Source organism: Xenia sp. Carnegie-2017, unplaced genomic scaffold (genome assembly GCF_021976095.1).
Source record: "Xenia sp. Carnegie-2017 unplaced genomic scaffold, XeniaSp_v1 HiC_scaffold_22, whole genome shotgun sequence".
Classification (NCBI taxonomy): Eukaryota; Metazoa; Cnidaria; class Anthozoa; order Malacalcyonacea; family Xeniidae; genus Xenia; species Xenia sp. Carnegie-2017.
Window position 1 is genome coordinate 3,619,346 of NW_025813485.1, and position 22,928 is coordinate 3,642,273.

Sequence of the window (22,928 nt, forward strand, 5' to 3'; positions counted from 1 at the left end):
GAACAAGAAAGTTGACAATGCGCAGAGGCGGATCCAGGATTTTAATTCCTTAGTCGGAAGGGCGTGGTCGAACAAAATTTTAATAAATGGGCGTGGTCGCATTAGCTAAAATTCTAACGCAACATTGTTAATATGATGAATTATAAGGACTGTTTCACCCTATATCAGAGCTCATCAGCATGCCTAGGAAATGGCACCCACTCACCGAAAATGCAATTCCGACATGGACAGCCTCAACGTAATGAAGCCTTAAACAAAGAGAGCAGTCTGGTTTTAAGGCGCCAGATACTCGCCTTTCACACCTTTGCAACAAAGCAACAGGAGTTTGATTAGAAAAAGCGACAACGTGGGACATTTCAAAGATTTAAAATTGCTCAGTTTTCTACATCATCCTGTCATTCTAATCCTTTAACCTCGCCCCAAGAATATGCACACATAATCTGAATCTAATGGTTATTTTGCCGAGCTAAACAGAAAAATAACACAAACCACCGCTAAAAGAAAACGTCGAAACGCTGACCTAAACATTCAATTTCCATAAATTTTGACGATACTCCAAGCTCAAACTGATTTCTTTTATAAAAAGGTATTGTTTAGGAAAAGATATGCTATTGACTGGTGACACAGTTAACTTATTAATTCCTTTGAGAGCATGACTCCAAATGTCAGTAACCCTGTTAATGATGAAGTTAAATATTTGGTCTTTCATAAGGTCAATTGTTCCTTCACAAGTATCACAATTAGACAAAGTTGTTGTTATTCCCAGATCAAAACGCATATGCATTAATTAAGACCTTACAAAGGTGAATATTTCTTGTATGTTAGGTAACTTCATCAAAACGCGCATCATATATATTTTTAAGATGTAGATCGCCAATTGGTTAGTATAGTCCTTAGAAGGACTGTTGGTGTTGATGTTGACTGACGTTTCGACAACCTTAGTGGTGGTCATTTTAAAAGTCTAGTGACAGAAGATGTTGTATATTTGTACCATTTCACAGAGATACAAAAGCAATTGTGCTGTGTATGACACACATAAATTGACGTTTTCAATGTTCTTTTAAAAAGTGCTACGAGAAAGAGATGAAATACTACATCCAATATTCCTAATTCAAACTTGAATAGACATATTAAAATGATGCAACACATCATACAAATAATTTCAAAATGGTTTCACGCAGGCTCAGAGGATTACCCATAGTGAAATTATTTAATATACAAAATTAAGGCTAAGTGACACGTTTGTCACTAAGATTTATGAGATATCATGACTATACAAAAAATTAGAAGCTCTTTCTTTCCTTCTCGTCAAAACTATAATGACCAAGCCTAAAGAGTCAAATTTTTACAATTTCAGTTCTAATCGCCGGTTTCCATACGCAAATTTATTGATCACCTCATCAACAGTAGGCTCTATTTCCTGATGTATTCGCATTAGTGCAAGTCCATTTAAGCGTTCTTCAACCATCGTACTTCTGTTGTAAGTTTTAACCATGCGAAGTGCTGAAATAGAGCGTTCGCACTCACAAGAAGTAACTGGAAGAGTGGCTAGTAACCATAGACATGCCTTAATATTCTCAAAACCTTCAAACCCTAAAGCTTTAAGTGTGGAAGCTGCACTGTCAGTAATGATCCCTCATATGTTATCCAAAACTTTTCCCATAATTCAATTCAGCATCTAATCCTAAGGGGTAGGAAGATCATCTTTGTAAAATCTGAAAACAAACGAAAATTCTCTTTCCAATTCTTTTGTTTGGTGGAAGACTGTTAATTAGCGAAATCATTTTGATGGAACAACGCTAAAGCCGTTATAAACGTTGATTTGACTAAAATCAAATCTTGCCTGAAGATCAGAGTTTAAGTGGTCTAGAAAGGAATAGTGAGAGCCTTTTGTAATAATCTGAAGCGCTAGAAGATGGGTGATTCTCATTGTGAACTTGTCTGCCAGCTGTTCTGGGCATTTTTCATCGACATCTACGTTTTTAGCTAAAGAAACTGCTTCACTATACCATTTACCATGATATAAATCAACATCATTCCTCAATAAAATTCCCAAGTTTTTTAATGACTCTATTAAATGCATTCCATCCATAACATCACAGGTTTTAGCTTGTAATAACTGAGTAACAGGAAGTGTTAAATCTAAAATATTTCTACTAATGACAAGGCTAACAATAAATCTGAAGGTGGAAATCAATGCTAGGAAAGAAGAAGCTTTAGAAGATGTTTCTGGATTACACACATGACCAGCATTATGGCTCATTTCAGTTAAAGTATGAAAAATTGGAAGGAATAATTCTTGAAATATATCTAGACCATCTATTCGCTCAATCCATCGAGTTCGACAAACATCCTTTAACTTTGATTATACCTGAATGTGGGCAATAGTCTTCAACTGCTTTTGAAAGTAACATTTGCCATCCATCAGAGATTGAAAAAGTAAGAAAGTTCTTTAATTTGACTAAAAACATTTCTGACAAAGGGACAGAACATGAATTACATATTGCAAGATTTAACCTATGGCTGTAACAGTGGGTGTAGATTGCTTTAGAATTCAAACGAAGAATGCGTGCAGAAAGACCATTGATATGCCCTGCAACAGCCCCAGCTCCATCATATCCCTGACCTCTGCAATCCTCAATGCTTAATTTTAGTTCTGATAATGCACTGTGAATTAATTTCTCAAGACTTTCCCTGATAAACCCCATTTGCAGTGCAAAAACCTCACAAAATCTTCTCTAACATTCCTATTGCTATCTACAAAACGAATCACAAGAGAAAGCTGCTCTTTGTTTGCAGAATCTGCTGCTTCATCAGCAATTATACTAAAAAATTTATTTATTTTTATTTCACTAGTTATTTTTTCAGTGATAACCTGTCCACAAGCAGCAATTAGATCATTTTGAGTAGTCTTTGAAATATAAGAAGCATTCTTTGGACAATTTTCAAATGATCAGCTAAAACTGTGTCCAGCCGAACACGAAAATTTAACAATTCAACATAGTTACCAACACCACCTTTTGAGTAAGAACCAACCTCCGGATGATATGAAGAATCATCACGGTGCCCTCTTAATGCTAACCCAAGTCTACCACAAAGTTTAATAGTATCAATTATTGATACAAGTTTTTCCCTATTTTGCCTGATGACTTGCTGTTTGTGCTCATCAATCAACACCTCAATCTGCAGTCCTTCTCCTGATGCCTGACCAACTAATGACAAATATTTATTACGTGTGCTTTCATGCAAACCTGCTCTGGTGAGAGCCTTAGAACTCAAACCAATATGGCGTTTGGAAGCAAGCTTTAGCATCAGGCCAATATGTCATTGGTTCACTAAAAGTTTTTAATTTTTGTATTTTTATTGAAACTGATCACTAAACAAAACACAAGGCAGACAAAAGCACCATCAAAGAAGGGGATAACACAACCAAGAATAATCTTCCAGCCACGAATAAAGAAAAGATCGACCATCAGCTGATTTAGGAAATGGGTAGGATCTATTCGGTTTAAAACATTGTGAATGAGCTGGAGCTTTTGAGAATCATTCATATTTCTAGCTTTTTCTCTAAAATATCTCACATCATTTGGATATTGCTGTGAAAAATCTAATGAAAATGATTGCAAAAGTTCTTGTTTTGGGTTATGTATTAAACCAAGACTAGTGATGGCAGGCACCTTTTGTGTTGATTGTGTTTGTGTAGTACTAAATAATTTGGGCAAAATAAATTGTTTAGCCTTATTACTTGCTGGGGTTGAAACTGGTTGAAAAAAATTAGAAATGTTAACAGTAGAAGACTCTCTCTTTCAACTTGCCTGAACATGAGGAATTTTCTTGTTAGCTTTTTCTAACAAAGCAGAACCTTTCTTTTAGTTTACTGATAGGTTTGAAAATAAGAGGTGCAAAGTGATTTGGCTTAAAGACTTTACTAGAAGTCAATACAGTTGTAGAACAAAACAAGAGGTATAAATAGTTATATTGAGTAGGTGGTGTTGGTAAAAGGAAGACAAGGTGAAATAATTTGGTTGAATAACAACTTAAAAGAAACTTCTCCACAATCAGGATGCATCAAAGAAATGATTCTATTAGTAACTGAGGAGAGCAAGTATACACAAAAACTACCCCAAATTTTATCTCTACAGTTGCAAAGAGCTTCCATTTAACAAGATCAAGCCCTGATAAACGTGAATCCACACTTTCAAAACAACAGGACATAGCCAAAACATTTTTGCACTAACAGAGACCTTGTCACCATGCTTCTCTAAGGTGGAAGTGAATATTGGATGATAACAATAATAATTTGCATATATAAAAGCTCTATAGATACCATAGCTCTCAAAGTGTGAATGAGAGCATTGCTTCAACCAAGGCCAGAGAAGCAGAGCTGTATAGACAATTTCCACATGGTTCAGATCTAATAAAACAGATCTTTAGACTAGAAATCTTCAGATCTTCAGACTAGAAATTTTAAAGCTCAAGTGTTATAATTTAAGGAATAGCCACGGAATTTTTGAAAGTGACACGTTAATACGTTAGTCGCCCGACTTAGTTGACTAAGTTTAAATCCGCCTCTGATGCGCATACGATGATGTTTTTACAAAAAGTTAAAAGTGGGTAAAATCATATTTCGCGGCCAGACGACAAAACAATTCGCGCGTAACTTTGATGGTGACATTTAATATTTATCTTTCAGTTCACGTTTCACGTGAAAATTTCAATATGGCTTCTGTGCTCCGATCTCTGATTTAGCTGCAAGTTAGTTCTTTGTTTATATTTCTATTCATGATTTATTCAAGTAAAATAGTTTCAGCTCATCGTCGTTTTTAAGAATTTACACCAACGTTGTCCCTCTCTAACATATGAGGCCAACCTTAACTTAACATAAGTTCGAACGCTGGGACTTTATCATCTGATATTTTCAATTTCATCAGCAATTATATTCTCCTTTCGTTTTGCTCTTACTACATTGCGATCGTGTGAAGTCACAAGAACCATATAAAATATTTAGAATCTACGAGTTTGCCAACAGTACCAGTTTGGAATGCAAGCGTTTACTTTTGGTTAATGATTAAAATTTCACTGGTAGAATGCTGTGTTCAGAGAACCATATGGCAGCGCTGTTGTTCTGCTGGTCTTACTTGTTCTACCAATTATCTCAAACACTCACTTTATTTTATTTTTAAATATAGATCAATATCGGTCGTATGGTCGTTGATCAACATTAATATAAATTCTGTTCATTAAAGAGAACGGCTGACTACGCTTCTTCTCAAATATTGCTGTTCTGATGCCGTTGTTTATCTTCGTAATACACGTCAATTGGAATCTTATTCGTAAACATTACAATCGGTATAGTTTTACCGAAACTCTCTAAGCCTCGACAATATTTTTCCGTACAAAAACAAAATGAGTAAGCGACTAGAATTTGGAAAGATGTTGTTAGGGTTTATAATATACAGTTGACTAAAGTATTTCCAGTAATTCAACATGCTCGAAATAAATATGAAATAATGAACTCATTTACGTTAAGGTATTACAAAATGCACATTGAAGAATGTTACCTGAATTTTATGGCAAATATAGACTGGGAAACGTCACGATATGAAGCTTACGAGCTTGCAAACTCAATCTAAGTTTTCGCAACAAAGATTCTAAGAATATGAGTAAATAACAAATATTTACTCATCACGTGACTTAGAAATTGGTGTCGACATGTATATTACTGTGAACATGGGAATTACATGAGATATTAGGAGACACTATTTCAAATATAGAAAAGGCGTTTCCGGTTTCTCCAACCACAATTTTTAATGTTTACTCCCGGTATGTCTTATGGGCTAAATAAGGTACGCATACGGCCAGGGATCTATAATTTCTCGGGGAAGGAAGGAGAGGAAAGGAGACAGCAAATATTTTTCCCATTCACCAGATTTCTTGACTTCAAATTACACGTAATAATTTCTTTCACTTGTACTTTTGCCCGACTAACGTTGAAAATCAACCCAAGTTTTCAATCTTCAAACTTCTTGGGAGAGAATATCTTGTGGAATCAAAGCATCCACAATATCACAATAAACAAAAAGCTGTGTAACTTTGAAAATAAAATTCGTGTATCTAATTTGTCCAACAGTGTCTACCTATATGATCGGGGCTTAAGACTCGTTGGAACTGCAATGATGTACAATACGGTATTAGAAATCCTAAAATATCATAGCTATTAGACTGAATTTTTCAAAAATAACACTAAGCTAATGATTTTCTTTTTGGGAATTGGGAATTATTAGCTATTACCTTATTCATTCAACCGGAAAACCCGTTCATATAAAGTAGGTATGCAGCTTTAAATGTGCTTTCAAAAGTGAAACTCGCCGTTTCCTAAAATATTGGATTCGCAATATTCCTCACTTTGAGAATCTCCTCAATGATATTTTTGTGGTGACGCCACTGAAATCAGTATGCATTATATTTACATACAACAGTCTATTTCGAAGGAATAGAAGTGTATAGCTTATAGAAATTAACGGACATTAGTAGTAGAGTGCATTAAATCTATCTAGAAACATTTTCCCGTCTATTGCCGGGAGCCGAGCGGCGTGTGTGTCGCGATAAGAAAGGTCCACCAACAGACACGATCTTTTTCCAATAACCGAAAACCTGTAATCCACTAATCCTGTTGTTTCTCTGATCCACAGCTTGCTCTGCCTACGCCCAAAACTATGAACAATCTAAGCTTTTGACTAATGGATCACTGTCAAATAATAACACAGAATCTCTGACTGGCTCTCATTAACTATAAATGACTATAATCATACGATTTTTAATGAGATGAAATTTGAGTCATTGTAAATGAAAGGTAACTTAGAGAATCAAACAACCATATTACAATTTACGTTATTAATTCAATTTGCGATTTCTAAGCTCGTGTTTCATATTTTTCTCAACGTTCTTTTACAGTTTCTTTGAAGGCAATAAAACTCTTTTTCTCAGGGCCAGGACCTCCTAGAAATGTATAATGTAATGCAATTTGTATGGTTCATATGCAGGCCTAGATGCACGGGGTCAAGTTTATGCGACGTTAAAAGGGTATGGGCCACTTGAATTGAGCATTTCGCACTTTTTTCTTGTTCAATAATGGCGACTTCCTGGAAGCACGTGTGTTTGGACAAAAAAGTCGATTTGTCTCTTATCGCGACTTATTTTAAAATCAAAATAGAAATTTCATGAAGTAAAATATCACTTTTAAAACTAAGGAAGACAGATTCATAATGAACAAAGTGATTATGGAATAGAAAAAGACTGCGAATTTGCTGTGAATAATATATGTACTTACTATCACTAATATTAACTGTAAGCAAGACATACCAGTTATCTCGTACACAAAGTTAGAACCATTTTTTCCCACATACAGAACTAATATCTTCACAAGGTGATAGATCATGAGAAATGCATGCTTTCGACTTTTCTACACTTTTTATAATTGTTCAGCGATGTTTGATCTCCACTCTTACAATCTCCTATAAATAATAAACACACAATTTAACAAATCAAAAAAATGAGTAAAATTTTTATCGATGTATTTGTATCAAACGGTAATTTTTAAAAACATCAAAAAATGTTTTATCTTTACGACTGATTACCACATTTTATGAAAAATCTTACATTCGATGAAAATAACACCGTTCAAACGAAACTATTTTGAGTGAGTGTTGAAATTAATATTTTTGCCGATAAAATAATGGCAATATCCTCATCTTTACATCGCAGTACTAAAACCTGCAAGCTGGTTACGCTCAAGCCCACTGGTTGCTATAACGATGCAGTCATGTACTAACGTTATCTTTAGCCTATGTTAGACCATGCTAGTTTCTTATTTGTTTCAAATTCGCGAAGGGACTACAAAAAGATAACGGATGTATAAAATAGTATAGCATCATCATACCATTGTGCTGAATGGCAAAATATGTAAATTGGTTTTGATTAGCTTTCTCTGCACATCGACAAATCAACTTTAAGACATAATTTTGCAAAGTCATTTTAAACTTTTGATTCCAGAAAACGCACTGGAAGAGCTGTCACGATCTGTGAAGAGTAGCTCGTGAAGATGATAATCACCGTGATGATTATTTCGATAACAGCCTTTCTTCTTAAATGAAACAGGACAAAAATTGAAGATATCTACAACAGAAAATTTTACGTAGCATTTTATGAACATTACACAACGTTCGCGTATGCTCATTCACCTACACCTAACAAGAACGGGGATCAAAGTTATCATTCAAAGTAGCGTAAAGAAAGTTAAGAAACGTTTTGATTTACATGCCAGATGTCTCAAAAGTGGCGAAGATAACTTACCATTTAAAATCGGGGGTCTTGTGGGCCTTTTACGCAATTTAAAAGCACGTTTTAACGCTACAGCACCAACTGGTACATCAATAGTAACTATGACGTGATTTTTGTCACCACAAGCTTTGACTTCTCTATTAACATTGCATGGAACTACAAAAAGACCATTTGTAGTCACGGGTTTATTCAAATTGATATAAGGTTGTCGATACTTGCTTTTACCTGGACGTTGCTGGTTGACAATGGGATGTGCTTGCGTGTTGTTGCTTGGCTGTGTTGGTTGTTATTGGATTGTGAAGGGGTACTACTGCTTGGTTGTTGGGTAAATACTGGATGTTTAGTTGTTTCATAAACAGTGTTTGCAGCCTGAGTACTTTCTGTTTGTGTCGTTTTGGTTGGGTAATTAGTTGTCAAAAAGTTAAAAGGTTGTGTTGGCGGATAAATAGTACTTGATGCTTCAGAACTTCCTGTTGTTTTCTCTTCGCCAGGGTGTTTAGTTGTCAAAAAGTTAAAAGGTTGTGTTGGCGGATAAATAGTACTTGATGCTTCAGAACTTCCTGTAGTTTCTCTTCGCTAGGGTGTTTAGTTGTCAAAAGTTAAAAGGTTGTGTTGGCGGATAAATAGTACTTGATGCTTGAGAACTTCCTGTTGTTTTCTCTTCGCTAGGGTGTTTAGTTGTCAAAAGTTAAAAGGTTGTGTTGGCGGATAAATAGTACTTGATGCTTGAGAACTTCCTGTAGTTTCTCTTCGCTAGGGTGTTTAGTTGTCAAAAGTTAAAAGGTTGTGTTGGCGGATAAATAGTACTTGATGCTTGAGAACTTCCTGTTGTTTTCTCTCTCGCTAGGGTGTTTAGTTGTCAAAAGTTAAAAGGTTGTGGTCCTTCCGTGGGAATGGATGAAGATGACGGTTTAGGAGTTGAGTTCAGAGATGCGAATTAGGATCAGATTTATTGGTGTCACAAACTGATGGAGTAGGTTGACTTTTACAGATTCGAGAGGTGGTCTTTCAGTGTTTACAGCATTCGTTAATTTATTTTCGGAAGGTACTTCCATGACGGGAAGAGATGGTACAGAACATATAGGGTAATGGCAAACCGCATGTTGGATTAAAGGAGGTCCATTACACAATTGCATATCAATACATTGAGGAGCAGCACCTGATATTAGGATGAATTTTGATTGTTGCACAATCTCTTTGTGTTGATAATATTTGTCAGACAGGTCAAGTGGCTTTTGTGGAAAAATGTCTTACGGAAACTTTCCGTGGACCTCGTATCTATATGATTAATGTCTACATTTTTATTAGATGAAGCATGAATTCGCGTTATTTTATATTATATATATAGATTCACTAAATGTTTTACAATTACAATTGCAACAAAAGAGCGCCACATGCATGACATCGAAATGTAAACATGGCTCATAATATATTTAGAATAGAAAATATTTGACTATCGTCAAAAACAGAGATATCTTTTTGTTCAGAGAAATCCTCATTATTACTTTAACTTAGTGATGAATAGAATGCGATTTTTGATGCAACATGATTGGTGTTGGAAAATAAATGCTTCATTATCTAAAATATAAAACATTGTCCTCACGTCATACCTCCTCTAAGACCTTTCCTCTAAGCCTCTTACCTGAAAAATTTCTTAACTTAACATCCTTGTACCTATATTCTCAATATCCTTCTCTGTACATGACAAATCATCTTACCCTATAGCCACACTGGTTTTTTTCTCCAAAACATCTAACATGAGCTGAACCTTATGCCCATATTCTAAAACCTCCACTCACACTCACACTCAATAAAGCTCACACGCCTTCACACTCATTTGGTGCGACATAAATATCACACTCTAATCATTGGCAAAGTCATTTCTCCATCTAAGACAAGATTTTCTCTTAGATATTTCAAATCAAACAATCAATCGAGTGAGCCTTTAGGAATACGGGCGTTATTCTTGATTCTGTCTAACCTTGTTATTCCTAAAGAAAACATCAAACTATCTTCATCTCTGAAACCTCCAGCTCTTCCTAAACTATCTTTTAAACTGTCTTTTTATTCTAGCTGATACTCTAACACACAACACACTTGATTCTTTTCTCCATTTTCTACATATGGTATATGTATGCTCAGAGATGCCTATTTCTACACATTATCTAGCTTTTCTTACTGTTTTTCATAATTTTATTGTATGGATGTACAATACACTTCTACTCCATTCGTCGAGTGTCTTCTCCCACCCTCAAGAACAAAAAAAGCCCAACTCAACCTGAGTAAAAAACTTAACAGATACTTCTTCTAGACACTTCTACACTCCAAGAGTTGTATCACTAGGACCTGCTACTTTTGACAACTTTGAACAGCATATCCTTTCTCACTCTATTTCTTTGCTTTGAAGTCTATTATCCTCTCCTTCCATTACAATCTAACCAACCATAAAAGTCATCGTATGCCTTGTATGGTTGGTAAGATACCTATATACCTATATGTACTAAATCATAAAAAATAATATCATGAAATTATTCACAACACTGTGTTTATGCCTTGTGTACTTTTTTATTTAAATTTATATATACATATATGTATATAGTTTTGAATAAGGCATCATTTAAAGGATGTGCACGATGACAAGACACCTCCATATTTTAGAAATGAGAAGTAAAATGGTAAATAAAAGGAATATCATGCTTGGTATGTAGAAGAAATAATGAAATTGACAGTTGGAATCTTGATCTTATTCGCATGTACGTACCTGAAAAAACTATTTAACAATTTGCACAAATACGTTAAAATATGCTTGAATAACAAAAAAATGTTCTGAGAAAAATCGAACCGTTCTACTTCTGAGTGATGACGTTTTAATGTCAAATTAAATAATCACCAGTGAATGATCACCAGCAGATTTGTACAAGCGTTTAGTTAACAACCTGTTTCATGACACCGTTTTAATTTCGTTCCTATATGGTTCTAAATCCCCTAAGAAAATTGAAGACCTATTCTATCAAAAAATTTGGAAATGCATAACAAATGCACAACAATTTAAACAGGCCTCTACACAAGGCAACAATTAGTTTTAATTTATACTTTGATAAATGCAGCCATGCTTATGTCATATAAAAATACTCCAAATACAAAAATCTACCGAATGATTTTATTGAGTATTTTTGTTTGAAAATGTTCACAAAGAAATAAAAACGACATGTTGGCTAAGTGGCGCCACGTGGCTGACAGAAAAGTAGTTTTGCCTTTGATAAAATACGAGATAAAGACGCAAATTCAAGCAATGCATTGACGTAGTTAGAGTTAAAATGATCTACAGACAATGAAAAAATCATGTTGAAAAAACGAATCAAAACTTTGAAGTCATCTTTCAGTATGCATGGTATTATGCTAGCAATAATGATTAATTAGGAAGTATTAACCGATAGTACTTACATATAAAACTTTGGTAATATTTCTTTATTCATTTATGCATGCTACGATACCCAGAAATGTTTCAAGTTGTTCATTATTATTATTGGATTTTATGTTAATGATAGAAAAATTTTTCTTAATTTACTCAGAATCAAGCCCTTTTTGTTAATGTGTATAATATATAAAAAAAATTATAGTATAACAACAAAAAAAGCTGATTACCTACACATGATCCTGTGCACGATGATAAGACACACTCCATATTTTTAGAAATGAGAAGTAAAATGGTAAATAAAAGAAATATCATGCTTGGTATGTAGAAGAAATAATGAAATTGACAGTTGGAATCTTGATCTCATTCGCATGTACGGACCTGAAAAACTATTTAACAATTTGCACAAATACGTCAAAATATGCTTGAATAACAAAAATGTTCTGAGAAAAATCGAACGTTCTACTTCTGAGTGATGACGTTTTAATGTCAAATTAAAGTAATCACCAGTGAATAGATCACCAACAGATTTTTACAAGCGTTTGGTTAACCTGTTTCGTTTACCAAACAGATTACTCATATATTGCGCAGAAAATAAAATTTGACATGTTTAAGTATGAAAGATGACATGGAACACGTGTTTTCAATTTTTCTTCATTGAGTCATTAAATTTATCTACGCACGAAGTTGCGCAGAAAAATAAAAGGTAAAATATTTTGCTAAATAGCAATTTTAATGTATAAATTTTTTGTGGAAACAAATGTTTCTTAGTGATAATGTTCAATTGCTAGTTATGATCAACAGTAACTCCAACAGATTTTCCTGATGTTTTTCTCAGAGATGTGAATGTGAAAGGAACCATCTCTAAAACCACACAATGACACAAAATACAAATGATACACAATCAAAAGAAAGAGTCAAGATACCTATTGACAATGCCATTGAAATTTTACTGCCAAATTCCAAACATGCAGTAAATGGAAAAGTGAATGGGGTCAGATAGTAAGATTCACTATTTCTGGTGAGCCTAAGATAGACTTAAATATATATATGCTTAGATAGCTCTTGGTGTCATATCAAATCTCCGTCTTCCCTCCCCCACCCCTCCTCTCGGGTAGTCATTTTAATAAGTCTTGATGTCGTATTAAATCTCCTGCCCTCCCTCTCGGTAGTTATAAACAGAAATATTATCCAGAATAAAGGCCAAACATTATATTAAATAAAATAATAATGTAGCTATTACTCACACTTTTTGCATGGAAGGATGCTGAAAATTTACATTCCCCTTTTGGTAATGATGGCAGCTCATCCAAACAACCTGAGAGAAAACATTTTTATTACATGAAAGAACAAAAGAAAAAAGTCAAAAATGAAAAAAAAGAGATAAAGCACCTTTGCTGAAGCTCGTTCGTTTGTTGGATATTATCTTCAAAATTTCATAAACTTCGACACATATACTTTCCTAAAACCAAAATTCAAATACAAAATAATCATACATGTGCTGATCAATCGTTCAATTCAATAAAATATCAACATCAAGTTTTATAATGAGTTTAACTTGAACTTTAAAATTTAAATAGTCAGCAACCACTTGTTTGGCAGATAAATTCTTATAGTATTGTAGAGTAATCGTTTCATATAGAATTTGATTGGACGTCCTTGGTCTCTACGAATGATTTAAAATGAAGACCTCCATCGTGTTTGTTATAAGAATAATGATTTAACCCAGTATTTGTATTTGTAAAATCTAATCTAAGCAAGAAAATACACATTTCCTTCTCCACCAAATATTGGTATTACGAACTTCATTTGAAGATAAAATTAACTATAAAATAGGATATTTATTACTATGAAAGATGTCGCTGTATGTATAAGAATATACTTAACTCTATCAAAAAGCTATTCAAAACAGAAAAGAGTGTTCAAAATACAAGTAATATGAAACACGCCGTTTACTAGCTATTCTTATAAAAATAGATATCAGACGACAGGAATTTATCATTAAAAATAATCAAAATTATCGTTGGTTAATTATGCAAGTGTAAATTGCAGTAGCTATTTGTATGTAAAATAAGCACAAGATGCATATAGTGCATGGTTAACAATGATACTCTAAAACATTCAACTGTCTATTCTATTATTTGTAAATATTATTTGCTAACCCGAGAATAATTTAGTTTTGTAACATACGTAATAATTGTGAGTCATAAAATAAAGATTAGTAAACCTTAAAGAACCACTTTTAAAGTAATACCCAAGATATCATAATTAGTACCTAAGAACCACTTTTAAAATAATGCAAGATATCATCATTAGTACCTAGAACCACTTTTAAATAATACCCAAGATATCATCATTGGTACCTAAGAAACACTTTTAAAATAATACCCAAGATATCATCATAAGTACCTGATTGTCTTGTGAAGAGATAAATTTATGAATTCTTTTACTGGAATGGGTGTTAAACGAGGAATGACGGTCATAAAATAATTTGTGTTGTCATCATCTTTACCTAAATAAAATTACGAAGAATGTATAGAAATAAAAACTTTTTGTTCCACGCGTTGACTGTGGGTTGAAAAGCTATTCTACAACCGAGTGTCAAATAATTATTGTTAATTTGATCATTTGTTTACCTTTATTGCAATTGCTCGAGAAGTACAAGTAATACGATGACTATGAATGTTTTCATTTTGTTTCCTTGAAGCAACGATGCCTTAGATAAAAATATGATTAATATATGCGGTTTGCAATGCATTGGGTTGGGTTAGTGTATGAAATAAATAGGAAATTTAGATGCTATTCACCAATATTTTCCATGGCATTACGTACCTGTATGGCTGCACCATATGCAACAACACCTTCAGGACTTATTCTTTTAACATTTCTTTTCCTTTGAATATATTTTTGTAGTAGCGTTTGGATTCTTGGCATGCGAGTTGACCCACCGCACAAAATCACCTAGAAATTGAAAATAACATGTGTTCAGTGTTGGAAATAGAAATGTAAATCAGCGTCAACATTGCATTGCCGCCATTTCTACCTTATCAATATCTGCAGGATTCACGTTGCATTTCTCCATCAAATCGTTAACAGGTTACACAATTTTGAAATAACTGAGAACTTAGCGATTCAAATCTTGCTCTGCATAGACGTAGAATAAATACAAGGCATTCAAAAACATTTTACTATGAAAAATTCACCAAGAAAAAAAGAAAATTTTCCATCAAATAGTAAGCTGCAGCATCATTGCCTGACAACAATACAAAGCGCAAGAATCATTAGCTGACGACATAAAATATAGAGTTAGCGTTGTTGGCTTGACATTGTTGGCTATAGTTTGAAGACAGTATCATTTGCTGAGAACATTTCATAGCGTTAAAGTCATTGGCTGACAACAGTACATAGAATAAGTATCATTGGCTAAAACAATACATAGAATAAGTATCATTGGCTGACAACAAGTATATAGATTAACATTGGCAGACTACACAAAATTGCGCTAGTTTGATGAACTTTGGACACTATTTTAAACATGAATAAACTTTTTGCACACATTGACAGAGTAAAAATGGATGTTTAGATTAACAAAGTTCAAGGAAAATATCCTTAACTTACCTGGAGACATTACATTGAAAATCAATTCCATCATGAAGTGACTCCACAGAACACATCGCCGTAGCATGAGACGATAAAACATGTTTACATATTTCTGCCCCAGCGAAGTTTGGCTATAGCTTTTTATTTTCTTATAGTCTTTCCATATTCTACATACGTACGTAAGATAAAATGTAAAGCAATCAGTAAGCAGGAAAAAGTATAATAAAAATGTGAATATTTTTTAGAAATCAAAACAAGTTATTTTTGTAAAGATTAAAATATAGTTCATTCATAAACATACATATTTTATAGTTGCATCAATTACAAAAGATATAAAATTCCACGTTGATATGGGAAAAAATCGTCAGAAATTAATTCAAGCGACATATACCTTTTAAATTCATCTGCTAAATGTGAAACTAAAACCTCATCAAAACTTTCTCCTCCAATGGAATTATTATAAAACGAATCCAAAATTTTATACATTCCACTGTTTACAGAAATAAGGGTGACTTGTAATGTTCTTCCTCCAAGATGATAAACCAAAACCAAACTATAAACAATTTTCGAGAAAAGTAAATAGGAGTTTGTCCTGTACATTTCCATTGTGTAAAACATGACTATTTCAGAATAAAAATTTACATCGAAGAAGACGCACCTATTTACAGAAGGATCGTCCTGTCAATACCTATGAGAATTTTTTCAAAAGACAATTTTAAAATTTCAAAGCAAATCTATAACATCAGCGACAACTCATCCTTTCCAGTATATACAACATATAGGAAATAATTGAGAAAATAAAGATGAAATAGACATGAAATAATAAGTAAATAAAGCTGAGTTATAACACACACCGTAGGCTAAAACAGCAGCAGTAGGTTCGTGAAATAATAAGTAAATAAAGCTGAGTTATAACACATACCGTAGGCTAAAACAGCAGCAGTAGGTTCGTGAATCACTCGCAGAACATGAAACAACTTTCTCAGCGGAATTTCTAAATTAACGATTCTTAATGCTCATAAATACGCATATGCGTCCTTATCTTGGATATAAAATACACTTAATTCAAAGGCGAACAACGCATAGCTCACAATGTAAGTTCTTACTTCATCTCAAATCTCTGCTTTTCGCTGAAATGTAAGGAACAGTCAAGACAAGTTGATTAGCCTCGCTACCATCGACAGGCTTGGATACTTTCTACACCAAAATGTCTATTTATGTAAATATTCACGCATGATAATAATATATTTAACAACGTACAGCTCAAGACATTCAAGCAACCATGACAAATAGAACGAAAAACAATAAAAAAACCCGGAAAACGAAAAAACCAAATTTAATTCATAGGAAGAATATCAATAAAGTAAATGGTTTGAACGCGGGAGTATCGTTACATGTTTTGCAAATGTAGATCGTGCAGGTTGGTATAGTCACAGAAGGACTGTTTTGTTGTTGTTGACTGACGTTTCGACAGCTGCAGTAGTGTAACAGAGTCAAATACCTGTAACCAAGTAATATTGACTCTGAAGATGACTAAAGTTGTCGAAACATCAGTCAACAATAAAACAGTCCTTCTCAGGACTAAACCAACCTGGATGATCTACATTTAGAAACATGTAAGAATATCAATGTTGCACATCAACTTAAATCAAAATCCATCAACATAAAAACTTACTTAAAATGTTCTTGAACATACTAAGGATGATATCAGATGGTGATACAAGAATCTGCTTTCCTTTTGAGTGACTTGAAAAAATATTACCCACTCTTCGAATAATCTAAGAAAGACGTTGACAAAGTAAAGTGAATATTGTCTTGAGGGCATAGTGGCACATCATCATAAAAATGTATCTATTGTGGAAATCTTTTTTCTAAAACAAAATTTCTACCTTCAATAATTGAAATGAAAACACAAACCTTTGCCAGGGAACGTTTGGCCATATCGTAAAAAATTCATCTGATAAACTTAAAATTTAAATAAACACTTTGGTACATGATAAAATATATAAATACAAACATACACGCAGCATTAGTAAAGGGCAAAAAATTTTTGTAAATAACTATTAAAATAGGAGCTGTTTGCATCCATCCCACAATGGCGATGAAAAACATAATCACAAATGTTGCAATTCAAACATGCACTAAAATTGCACTTGCCAGTATCTCATTATTATTTGGTCAATTTCATTGGAACATCTAATTTGGCATACAAACTAAACAATATTTAAAGGCATTGCATTTGACCTTTATACCATTGAGACTCTCCTAAATGGCTAGAAATTTGAATCAACCATAAAATGTTTCATTGTACATATATTTCATACATTTCTCCATTAACTCCTATTCAACTTTGATTTATGTACCATGAGGTCAGAGCCATCACTAGAACTTTAATGAAGAGGGATGTTTTATTCATATATTCAGTTGTGACCGACCAATTTCTTCTGAGACAATTCTCTTTCAAATGAAATCAATCAAGCACAACTAAATATATGAGATAAACATCCCTCGATTAATATTTTAGGTACGGTTTTCAAGAGGACTTTGCTCTAAAAACAATACATTTCTCATGAAATAAATGATGCTAATGTTCTGAATTTTTTATAGCACAACCAGATATGAAGGCTAGCTATGCCACTGCACATACCATTTTTAAATATTTAAACAGCACTAGAACTAGAAATACCTCTTTTCCCAACATTGCTTTGATGTTTGTGATGGTATTTGTAGAGTTTCTTATCAAACCAAGTTTAGCAGATGTACCAATGATCTATATTGTAACAATGTAAAAGTAATGTGTGGGACAATACACTCAACCAATTGAATTTATAAAATGCTTATTTACATCACCTAACTAAAACAGTCAAGTTTTGTATTTAAAGTGGTACATTTTATGCATTGTATGAGAAAAGAAAATATTAGTTAATTTTTTCCCAAAAAATTGCTCAAAAATTCTTATTTAGATTACTGGAATATTGAGCTTCTATGACCATACCTGTTCTTTGTCAGTAAATGCTGCCATTGCAGGGAGTAATCCACTCTCCTGTATCTGTGGTTGTTACAATCTCAATTCGGCCATCCTAAATATAATGTTTATGAATGAATATAACATATTTATACAGATGTGAAAAAGCACAATGTTTGATATGCATAAGCAATATGATCATAAAATAAAGTGTTTTTTTTATGCCATTTGGTCTCATCATTCCTGATTTCAGTGACTTCTGAATCAATAACAATGGTCATTGACATGATGCTGAACACTGACACAACCTTGAAGAGGTCTTTTCGTCCGATATTGAGATTACTCTAGAATGAACTATATACTATCTGCATAGCTTAGATTAATTATTAGACTTAAACACAAAAATTTATACACCTTACAAGCACCAATAACTATACTAGTGTATCCAAAATCAATCCCCGCTGCCGCCATGTTGAGATTGTAATGACGTCATTTTAAAAAATGGCGGCTCTTTTGAAATGTAATGGTTGTTTCTTGTCTTTTATTACCAGCAGCTTTTGCTGGCTTGGTGGAGATTTATTTATATCGAAGATTATAGAATATAATTGAAGATGTTGCAAACAGGTGTTTTAAATATCGAAGTATAAATGAAGTCGACTGGAATTTTAGCCCAACGTCCGTCACCACCACAACCAGCAGAATGCCATGTCGAGCGTGGGCAGAACAGGAAACCCATAAAGGTTACCAAGTTCATGATGCACAGGTACATTGAAATGAAATTGATTGGTTATGGGAAACAGAGTTTTCATGGTTCATGAATTAGTAACTCCATTTGTGTAACTCCAACAAATTAAATTTAGTTGTCAACGACACTGATTTTTACTCTTACTTTATAAAAGTTGTTTGTCTATTTTATTGAACGGATTGATTTATGATTATTAGTATTCTGCTGTTAATGAAGAACAAAAAATTGCTTCAATTCAAGCAGAGAAAAATAAAGATTAACGAAATTTCAACATGACGTGAGAGAAAGAATAAAAGCACGAAAAAATGAAGAAACTCCAGCAATTGGACAAATCATATGAAGTGGTATGAGCCTAAATGGAAATTTACACAAAAAGAGCAGCCTGTAGAAAGCGGTTTATTCTGGTATTTTGATTCTGTTAAGGTGTCCACTCAACAGAAAGTAATTCACCAAAGCTCATTTCCAAAAAATAGCAACTGCAAAAAGACACATGCCTGTACCATGAAGGAGACATGCAAAACTGCAAGTTGCCATACCAGGCAGCTCTAAACATTGTTACAGCGTTGTAAATGATCCTCAGGAGGTGAACATGGCAAACAAACTCTTTGATAAACAAGCAACAAAGGTACCTGAAAACCTCATTTAACTTTTGATTTTATTTTTTTTATCAATTCTTACTTCAAATATATTTCAACTGATAGGTTCATAAGTGTAAAAGACATGCACGGCTTGTGTTAGGCTCACAAATATTGAATATTGATTCTGTAAGTGTGTTTCATTTTACCATCTGTTTGCATAATGTTAAAAATTTACATTTGCAATTTTTGCATTTTATTCAGGACAAGCTAACAGAACTTCCTGGAGGCATGTGGAATGGGGACTTTACTGCACATAAACATGTATTGAAGTTTTTGATACCAATTTGAATATCTAAAATTATCATCAATTCACTCATTAACCAGTAAAACATCTTTTAACTAGTCTATAATGATTTGATATAGTGAAAAATTATTTTTATTGCCTCAAGTAAGAACACAATTTCCAATTATATTCAAAACTTTAAGAGCTGTTATGGTTATTAAAATCTCACAAAGCATTCTTCCCTTCACATGCCTAATCTAAATAAATTTGTTGGATTAATAATGTAAAGTTGAATTGAACTTGCAGTACAAAATGTTTGAAAAAATATGTATCATTTTAAAGGATGAAGCTGGCAGAAATACTACATTCAAACCCAACCAAACATGTTAGATAAAGAATGGCAAGATGGATTTAGCGTTCATGCCTAATGTGTGTCAGCAAGTGACAGACGAATTAGAAAATTTATCTTTGAGAGAGACCATCACAATGAACCAAATAACCTGCAAGCTGGAATTGGTAACATTAATGGTGATAATAACAATACATAATTAGTGCGATTCTTTTTCGTACGTAAAATGCTTATCCTGACGATGTTATTTTAAACTCAACACAAAATTATAGAAGAAAGAACTACTTTTACTAGAAAAAAATAGAATGTATTGCAGTCCAAATTATTTATATGTTCAAACTTAATGAATTATTGGATATGATAAAATCCAAACTATTCTCAGTCGTAAATATATGTTATTTGTATTAGCGACATTAGAGCATAAAAAATTCTCAATTTTATACATCGAAAAATATTAAGATTCGTAGAGCATTAATTAACGGATTTCATTTCATAAAAATTTTCCCCGTCTATTTAGTGATCAAACATTGTGAATTTCTTTGACGTGTGATGTATAAAACATTTATATAGGATATTTCTCTGGCAAAGTTGAAGGCGATGAAGTATGAAGGAGATTTAATGCGCGCGGGAATAGAAAAGCAACAGTCAAACAACAAGTATGTGTAATTTTCATGAATGGAATGACAACTTTTTGTTTTGTCTATCTTTCTTTACTTTATGGTTTATGCAGGTGCAAAATCAACTCGCAATTTACCGAAATTATTCATGGAAATTGAAAGAACAAGTTCGGGAAAACTTGCGGATGAAGGAACACAGAAAACGGATGATTAGGTGTGATGAATAAAATAATGGGTTCAACCATTTCGTTTAACACTATCCTAAAGTTTTAGTGATATTGCTTTATTTAGACTTAAAAACTCAGAGTCAAAACGACGGGAAGTCGAACATAAAATTGACGGATTAATTGAAGAGACATAAAATTGCGCAGGAAAAGGTTCAAATCCCAGCTGTAGTTTTGTTTTATTGTGCGAATGTCGATGATGTATTTTTTCAACATGATTCAAGAGACGGTATATTCTTGTTGTTATTTGTTTTTATTATTAGTCATTGGTAGAAACAACACTAATGAAACACAATTATGATCGTGATATCATAAAAAGAGCGCAAAAGCAACAAAGAAAGAGAAATATCAAGGTATGGTGCCATAAGAAAAGAACCACAAACAGCTCCATATATAGCTAATAATTGCAGTAAATATATGTAAATAACACGATTCCTCATATAGATACACCGACGCACTTCGAGCTACACTTCAAGAAAAACTGCAAACACCAACTGTGTATTGCCATCCTTATGCTCATGCGGCCAAACAGTGCTCGACAGCAATCCTGAGACATGTGCAAATAATTGCCCATTTTATAAAATCCAAAAGGTACGCATGATTAATATGTTAAAATTGTAGTTACTGGTTATATATGTTGCGAGTTTAAAACGTTGCAACTTAACATCTAGTGCATTTATAGGTTACGCAAAGAGCATTGTCTTCAATCATGGCATCATCAATTTCAATTCTTAAGTTGTCAAACGGGGAATGTATTGTAAAATAAAACAACATAATATAAAACAGGTCAGCAATTTAATGCAAACACAGAAGTAACAAGTTGAAAGCGATGGACGTATGGTATACTCTTCGTATATCACACAGGCTACTTTTTACTACCACTCTTGCAACCATGGACAAGAAGTCATAAGCTACTGACAATCTTCATTAATCTATAACTTGCCTTTAAACTACATCAAACTTACAGAGCATCATGACCAGTGATCATGGCGCATTTTATAAATATAAATTACAAACTAAAAGGAACGAGCGTGCATATGGATAGCCTAATAAGTTTATAGCTTCCAAATGAAGCAGATCAGCGAACATATTTGCAATAATCGCATAATTAATATTTCTCTATAAAATATTAAGAGACTCAAAAAACGTGCTTTGTGCTCATTGTTCAATCAAATGACGGAGTACGTAACTGTCGTCATTTGCCAAACGTCCTTGCTTACGCTTGATGTCACGTGACTGTGCTTACGTTGAGAAAAGTAAGAAGTCCTCGAGATTATCACACATTTTAACGTGTGATAAAACCGTGTTTATAAATGTGGAAACTGTGAAAACTAAAGATCCGGTGTGTTGGAACCATTGGTCGGAACCCTACCATGGCGATGGTGAAAAGTCAATCCTATTGTACATTTCTGTTCATCCAAACCTTGGTTTAACACAAATCGTCCCAAACTCTATTTTTCTCGGTTCTACTCTCACCATTTATTACGACCGATTAATACCAAAATTACTATAAAGGAGTATAAACAAATGCACACATTGATGGACTATAGATATTATTTTGTTTTTGTAATTTATTTTACACGATACTAAATAATATCTTAAATAACAAAGTACAACGTAATTGCGAATGAACAATAGATATCCACAGCAAATCAAGACATATGTACAAATCATCTCATGTATTGGTATTGGGCTAGTTATCAACGTGATTCAACTATGTCATCAAACAGCGAAAATTTACGAGACATAAAAGCAGCAGATTTTTCAACGAGGACATATAAACGTATATTTATGTTCAATCTACGGTTTTGT

General features: G+C 33.4%; 6 long non-coding RNA genes across 6 annotated transcripts; 2 read left to right on the forward strand and 4 right to left on the reverse strand.

Moving 5' to 3' along the window:
• Positions 1 to 6,903: 6,903 nt before the first annotated feature.
• Positions 6,904 to 7,403, reverse strand: LOC124447305. Its single transcript, XR_006948682.1, has 2 exons — positions 7,363 to 7,403; positions 6,904 to 6,999 (listed from the first exon to the last, which is right to left on the reverse strand). It is a non-coding gene; the product is annotated as an uncharacterized LOC124447305 (long non-coding RNA).
• Positions 7,404 to 14,392: 6,989 nt separating this feature from the next.
• Positions 14,393 to 14,852, reverse strand: LOC124447306. The gene is made up of 3 exons (XR_006948683.1): positions 14,799 to 14,852; positions 14,588 to 14,716; positions 14,393 to 14,471 (listed from the first exon to the last, which is right to left on the reverse strand). It is a non-coding gene; the product is annotated as an uncharacterized LOC124447306 (long non-coding RNA).
• Positions 14,853 to 15,509: 657 nt separating this feature from the next.
• On the reverse strand, positions 15,510 to 16,042 carry LOC124447304. Its single transcript, XR_006948681.1, has 3 exons — positions 16,014 to 16,042; positions 15,747 to 15,908; positions 15,510 to 15,522 (listed from the first exon to the last, which is right to left on the reverse strand). It is a non-coding gene; the product is annotated as an uncharacterized LOC124447304 (long non-coding RNA).
• A 231-nt stretch (positions 16,043 to 16,273) lies between these two features.
• LOC124447307 lies at positions 16,274 to 17,090 on the reverse strand. Its single transcript, XR_006948684.1, has 3 exons — positions 17,031 to 17,090; positions 16,462 to 16,485; positions 16,274 to 16,349 (listed from the first exon to the last, which is right to left on the reverse strand). It is a non-coding gene; the product is annotated as an uncharacterized LOC124447307 (long non-coding RNA).
• Positions 17,091 to 18,997: 1,907 nt separating this feature from the next.
• Positions 18,998 to 19,533, forward strand: LOC124447310. Its single transcript, XR_006948687.1, has 3 exons — positions 18,998 to 19,083; positions 19,263 to 19,409; positions 19,489 to 19,533. It is a non-coding gene; the product is annotated as an uncharacterized LOC124447310 (long non-coding RNA).
• A 52-nt stretch (positions 19,534 to 19,585) lies between these two features.
• LOC124447309 lies at positions 19,586 to 20,333 on the forward strand. Its single transcript, XR_006948686.1, has 4 exons — positions 19,586 to 19,690; positions 19,767 to 19,829; positions 19,905 to 19,964; positions 20,269 to 20,333. It is a non-coding gene; the product is annotated as an uncharacterized LOC124447309 (long non-coding RNA).
• Positions 20,334 to 22,928: the final 2,595 nt, after the last annotated feature.